This window comes from Benincasa hispida, chromosome 4 (assembly GCF_027475165.1).
Source record: "Benincasa hispida cultivar pf3 chromosome 4, pf3_genome.v1.1, whole genome shotgun sequence".
In the NCBI taxonomy this organism is placed as follows: Eukaryota; Viridiplantae; Streptophyta; class Magnoliopsida; order Cucurbitales; family Cucurbitaceae; genus Benincasa; species Benincasa hispida.
Window position 1 is genome coordinate 6,125,841 of NC_143481.1, and position 7,726 is coordinate 6,133,566.

A 7,726-nucleotide genomic window follows, 5' to 3' on the forward strand; every position below is an offset into this window, starting at 1 on the left:
CATCGACATTTACAAAGATATTTTACAATATACATCTAAATGTTGTCTTACTTTACAGAAATGATGATTAAAAATTGTCAATTATAGTCTTATTCAACCACAATCAAAGTTTCATTAAATAATTATAAAGTTTCCCGAAATTTTCATCCATATCAATATTTCCATAAAATTGGGACCTCGATATTTCCATCGACATCGATATTTTGAACCTTGATTGTCAGCTTATGATGATATAACTTATTGCCAAAGCAAACATAACTACTCAATTGGCATATGAACGAGCTAGAAAAGACAAGGTGTATGGTTTGAATACCCCTACCATCAGTTATACTTGAAGACTTAAAGTCTTAAAATGATGGTTAACAAGAATCCAAATAAATAAATAAAAATAAGCTTAATTACAAGATTTATATATTAAAAGAGAAAAAATTACAAGTGTGCTAATATCTATGTGGTCTATAGTTAAAATCCTTCTACACCAATCCATATCTATATCTATACTATATTAAAAGGTACAATAAGGGGATAATTTTTCTCTTCCCTTTTTACCCTTAAAGCTCTTTAGAATTCCTATTTTGCCCTCACAACCCTTCCTAATATTTGCAATAATTCCTATTTTGTCTTCGCCATACATAAACGTACACATCTCTCGAGAAAAGAATATCACACATTTTCGACTTGAGAATCATTTCACATAATAACTAAAGTTCATATAGATACATTCACATATTCATTACAAATTTTATAGACACATCCCCTTGGCATCATAACTATAGATTTAGGGTACAAAAATAATATGATTTCAAAGAAAATCCTGAACTAAATTTTGTATTGGTCAAATTACATTTGTACAAAACTTAACATAACTAAAAGTAGTGAGTGTTTGCACGAGATTTCAAGAGAAATTTATTTCGTGGATCTCGAACTTTGTATTTGTATTAATTTTGTGGAAAGTGAGTACAATCTCTAATACATAATATTTTGGATGCTTTCAAAATAAACTATAGTCTTTAAGCTTGTCAATTTTCTTGGATGATCGGCCTTTGGGCTTGTTGATCTTCTTGGACGATCGACCTTTGAGCTTGATGATCTTCTTGGACGATCGGCCTTTGGGCTTGATGATCTTCTTGGACGATCGTCCTTTGGACTTGTTGATCTTATTGGAGGATTGGCCTTTGGCTTTGATGATCTTCTTGGACGATCGACCTTTGGGCTTGTTGATCTTTTTGGATGATCGGTCTTTGGCCTGTTGATCTTCTTGGATGATCAGCCTTTAGGCTTGATGATCTCCTCTGACGATCAGCCTTTGGGCTTGTTGAACTTCTTGGACAATTGGCCTTTGGACTTGTTTATCTTCTTGGAGTATCGGTCTTTAGTTTTGATCATTTTCTTGGATGATCGGCCTTTGGGCTTGTTCTTCTTATACGATCGACTTTGGGCTTGTTGATCTTCTTAGAGGATCCGCCTTTGGGCTTGATGATCTTCTTGGACGATCGGCCTTTTGGCTTGTTGATCTTCTTGGACGATCGACCTTTGGACTTGTTGATCTTCTTGGACGATCGGCCTTTGGGCTTTTTGAACTTCTTGGATGATCCGCCTTCGGGCTTGTTGATCTTCTTGGATGATTGGCCTTTGGGCTTGTTGATCTTCTTTGAGGATTAGTGTTCGCATGAGGCTTTTGGAGAAACTTTTTTCGTGGAGTTGAACTTAAGTTGGTGTTGATGTTGATGTTAATTCGATGCGATGTGGTTCGATCTCTAGTAATTAGTCTTTTTATTCTCTCTCTGTTGAATGCGTATGCTTGATGTATAAAAGTGGGGCGTGTTGATGTTCTTGAGCTTCAAGTCTAGGAAGAATGCTTGTATCTTCAAAGGACTTCAGTCTTCAAGCATGTTCAGAATGCTTGTATCTTTAAAGGACTTTAGTCTTCAAGCGTGTTCAGAATGCTTGTATCTTCAACGTACTTCAGCCTTTAGAATGCTTGTATCTTCAAAGGACTTCAGTTTTCAAGCGTGGTCAGAATGCTTGTATCTTCAAAGGACTTCAGTCTTCAGAATGCTTGTATCTTCAAAGGACTTCAGTCTTCAAGCATGGCCAGCTTTAGGAGTCAAAAAGTCTTTTAATTGTAGAGAATTCCCTCTAAGCTCTCTGGAATGAAGAATTGTCGACCTCTACAAATGAAGAGAGCTCCTCTATTTATAGGAATCTCTGATGAGCTTCTTGGGCTTGGGCTTGGGCTTGGTTGATCCATGGGTCTGGCCTTTGGGCCCAATTAGTTGGACTTGGGCTTGTTTGGTCTATGGGTCTGGCCTTTGGACCCAATTAATCGGATTTTGGCCTGATTTGACATTTGGGTCAAATTCAACCTATTTTTAGGTCTAGTTGACTTTAACCCAAATAATAATGTGAAACTAGGCCAAATTAATCTTATCTGATTTAACGGTTATAATAAAACCAATGACGTCATCGAAATCTAAGTCCCCTTTTGAGATTTATGCACATATATGGGTGATTGGTCCAAAATTTCTCATTCAACATATGTCAACTCCTAATTGGGCCCAAATCTAATGACTTGGAATTTCGTCATTAATTTAGTAAATGATGTGGCAACTTGTGCTTGGTCCAAAATTTCTCATTCAACAAATACCCTCTTTCGAAATTTATGCACATATATGGGTGGATGAATCCCGAAAAATATAAAGTTGGAATCAAAATCCAAATATATTTATTCTTGAATTTGACCTCAATTGATGTGTCAGTCAAACTATGAATTTAGTACATAAGTTTAACTTAAATTTGAGATAAAATTTGGAATGTGGCCTAATTTACGAAGAATTTTGAACTTTGTCCCAATTTATTTGATTTTAGGGATAAAACTCAAAAATTTTGAATTTAAAATAAAAATTCAAGTTTCATCCCAATTTAATTTAATTTGGAGATGAAAACATAAAATTTTGATTTTAAGAAAAAAATTTGGGATATGGCCAAATTTACAAAACAAAATTAACTTTGTCCCCATTTAATTTCATTTGGATCTAACATGCAATTTGGGATATACCCAGATTTTAATAAAAGATCAATTGAGATTTTTTTCTTATCTACAATTTATTTCGGTTGAAGATAAAGAAAAGTCAATGTTGGACAACTTGAATTTGGAATATGACCAAATTTTAATTAAAGATCAATTGAGATTTTTTTTTTCTTATCCACAATTTATTTCAATTGAAGATAAAAAAAGAATAAATAAATAAACTCAATGTTGGACAACTTGAATTTAGAATAAATTTTGGAATATGACCAAATTTTAGTTTGAGATTTTACCCCAATTTGATTTGGATTTAACATAAACTTTGGGATATGCCAAATTTTAATAAAAGATCAATTGCGATTTTTTTTCTTATCTACAATTTATTTCGATTGAAGATAAAAATAAATAAATAAATAAACTCAAGGTTGGACAACTTGAGTTTGGAATAAAATTTGAAATATGGCCAAATTTTAATTTGAGATTTTATCCCAATTTGATTTGGAGGCCAAATTTTTATTTTACGGAAAATTTTGAGTTTTATCCTCAATTTAATTTTATTTGGGGATAAAAACTCAACCTTGGATAATTTGAATTTGGAATAAAATTTGGAATATAACTAAATTTTGATTTGAGGTAAATTTGAGACTTTATCCCCTAATTTAATTTTGTTTCGAGGGAAAGGATAAATTTCATTATTTGAACTTGCAAATAAAATTTGAAATATGCCCAAATTTTGATGAAATATTAATTGAAATTTTTTCCCAATTTATTTTGATTGAAGATAAAAACTCAACAGGATACTTCAATTTGGAATAAAATTTTGGAATATGGCCAAAATTTAATTTGTGATGAATTTTAGATCTTTTAGAAATAGGAATAAGAACCTAAATTTAGATGAATTTGCTATAAAATTTGGAAGATATCCAAATTTAATTTGAGATTTTATCCTTAATAATTTGGCTTGAGGATAAAAATCTAAATTTGAATTATTTGAATTTAACATAAAATTTAGAATATGCCCGAATTTTAATAAGAGGTTAATTGAGATTTTTTTATAATTTATTTTGATTGAGGATAAAAACTTAAGTGGAATAATTTAAATTTGGAATATGGCCAAATTTTAATTTGGGATACATTTTAGATCTTTCCCATAATTTGATTTGGAAATAGGGATAAGAACTTAAATTTTGGTGAACTTGATATAAAATTTGGAAGATGCTCGAATTTTAATTTGAGATTTTATTCTTAATAATTTGGCTTTAGGATAAAAATATGATGATTTAAATTTGGTATAAAATTTGGAATTCCAAATTTTAATTTGCGATTTTATTTTCAATTTAATCTCAATGTTGAACAATTTGATTTTGAATAAAATTTAGAATATGACCAAACATTAATTTGTGCTTTTATCCACAATTTAAATTTGTTTTTTTAAATAAAATTTGGAATATGTCCAAATCTTAATTGAAGATAAATTCGAGGACAAAATCTAATAAATCAAATTAAATAGGAAATTTTATTTATTTATTTATTTATAATTTAATTTGAAATTAGGATAGAATCAAATTATAAAATTTAATAAAATTTTAATATTTTAAATAAAATCGTTATTTGATTTGGATTTATTAATTCGTTATAGAATCTGTATAAATAGGACCCAAACCCCTCCATTATCCTTGTCCCCTCCTCTTCTTTTAATTTTTCCTTTCTCTCATTTTCCTCTTTTTCCAACGTTTTCTTCCCTTTTTCTAATTTTTTTTCTTTTTTCCTTTCTTTCTTTTTTCACTCTTTTTTTTTTTTTTTAATTTTTCCTCCTTTTTTCTTTTTCTTTCTTCCTTTTTTTTCTTTTTTCTTCTTTTTTTCTTTTTTTCTTCTTTTTTTAATTTTTTTTTTTTTTGCAGGAGGTGATGTTTTATTATTATTTTTTTTTGCAAAAATTCCTCGATACGTGACCGTTTCCTTGGTATACATAGGGATGATCCTTGAAAGGTCTACCTATTGTATCGCCTCTCGTGCTCGTGCTTCCTAATCTTATGGGGGGTCCCCACAAAGGCTTACAACTCCCATTTGATCACCTTAGGGACGACCCCGGAAAGGTCTACTTTGTATTAAGGTTCGTGCATCCTGATCGTCATGGGGGAGGAGGCCTAGAAAGGCTTATAACTCCCTCAATTCGATCACCTTAGGGACGACTCTAGAAATGTCTACCTTGTATCGCCACTTGTGCATCCTGATCGTCATGGGGGAGGCCCCGCAAAGGCTTACAACTCCACCATTCGATCACCTTAGGGACGACCTCGGAAAGGTCTACCTTGTATCGCCGTTCGTGCATCTTGATCGTCATGGGGAGAGGGGGTCGTAAAGGCTTAAAACTCCCCCATTCGATCACCTTAAGGACAACCTCCGGAAGGATTACCTTGTATTTCCACTCATGCATCTTGATCGTGATGAGAGGCCTAAAAAAGGCTTACAACTCCCCCATTCGATCATCTTAGGGATGACCCCAAAAAGGTTTACCTTGTATCGTCGTTCGTGCATCCTGATCTTCATGGGAATACCCCGCAAAGGCTTACAACTCCCTCATTCGATCACTGTAAGGAAGACCTCAGAAAGGTCTACCTATGTACATTTTGATCATCATAGGGGGGCCTTGGAAAGGCTTACAACTCCCTCATTTGATCAACCTAAGGATGACTCCAGAAAGGTCTACCCTATTCTATTACTCCTTGATAAAAAATTGAAGATAAGGCAACTATGTCATCGAGTATTGAAGATGAGGCGAATATGCCATCAAACTTTATCTCGCATATGAGGTGGAGCCACACCAACATTTTTGGAGAGGAAGCGAAGCTACACCAACATTTTAGAGAAGGGGGGAAGTTGTACCAACATTTTAGAGAAGGAGCAAAGTTGCAATGACATGAATTGCGAAGATGAAGCGAAGCCTCAGACATGAATCATGAAGATGAAGCGGAGCCACGCTAAACATGGGAGATGAAGCAAGCCATGCCAGAATTGGGAGATTAAGTGAGTCACACTATACTTGGGGGATGAAGTGAGCCACGTTAGACTTGGGAGATGAAGTGAGCAACGCCTGTAAAACTCGAACCCTAATTACTTTAAGTAATGTGATGTCTTCTAATGAGCTAAATAATGCCATGTCTTAGGAAGGATAGAAGATGGAATGCATAATAAGCATATGAATGAGACCATGCCATCTAATGAGAAGTAGTGCTGAAGTAATATTGTGAGTGAAGTTACAAAAGGAAATTTGCTAAATCCTAGCCCTTCATCACCAATAGTGGGCTAGGTGGCACAAGGAGAGTTCATGCTGGATTTTAGGCGGTAATATAAGCAAGAAGGTTGAATTCATTGGGTCGGTTTGGATAGACTACTTAGGCTATTTATGTAATTCTAGTGGCATTCGAAATCTCTGTGTGTCTATTTTCTGTGGTTGGGCTGCTGGAAGGAAAACTCACCAGAATAAGGCCGGAGGGGAAAAATAAAGACAGATGGTTCGTTTCTTAGGTGAATCTAAGCCATCAGTGAAGAATTGAAGCTCCAGGAATTATGAAGCGTTTTGAGCTAAAAATTTGAGGTAATATTGTTAACTCAGTTATAAACAACTTTGTAGAATGAAACTTTTTAAGATGAGGCCTGGAAATCGAGTTATATAATTTTGAAGGTTGAACTGAGAATTGTTGAACAAGTAGGCAGCTACTTGAATTGGGGCTAATGATGAACTTTTGAATCTCCAGATTAAATGACGAGGCATTTTGAGCTAAAATTTTAAGGTAATGTTGCTAACTCAATTCTAAACATGTTTGTAGAAGGAATTTTCTTCAAAAGAGGGCTGGATTTTGAGTTATGAATTTTTGAAATTGTAACAGAGGATCTGGGCATAAGCAGGCAGCTGCTTAGGAAGATTAAGCAGACAGCTCAAAAGCGAGAGTGAGCAAGAATGAGCGAGAGCAAGAGAGAGCAAGAGGATGAGAGAACGACAGCGAGAGGTGGACCTTGCTAGGGACGGAAATCTCGCTGGTTTTGCACTGAATCTCGCTGGTTTGCACTAAATCTCGCTGGAAAGTGCCAAATCTCGCTGGGAATGGTAAATCTCGCTCATAAAGATGGTCTCGCTCATGTGGGTGATCTCGCTCATGATGATTTTCTCGCTAGAAATACTACTTTTGTTGATAAAAGTTCCATTAGTAAATGAACTATTTGAGATATTTTGCTAAGAATTCTAAGTAGTTTAACTGGGGATTATGTTCTTTCAGGCAAAGAAGAGCTAGAAGAGGTCACGTTAAGAGGCCAACGAACTGTGAGTGACTAAGTAAACTTTAAGTTTTTTAATATTCACGCATATATGATCAAGTAAAGCACAGTGACATTAACAATGTATTTACACTTCTTCAAGCAACAAATTGTTGAAGAATAATTTAGTGCATATCTCCCGAATTGTATGTGTGTAGCACAGGCCAAGGTATGTTGTGTAACCGTTACAAAAGCTATGTTCTGATTGAATATATGCTTTCTAAAGGAAGGTTACGGGAGAATGAATTCTTGTGTAAATGAGTGACAATGGAATAGCTTTTGTGTAATACTAGGCTATGGAACTTAATTTGTTTTTACAAAATGCACATTTGATACCGAAGGACGTTAAGAAGGTATCTAACCAATTTGGTACCGAAGGACACT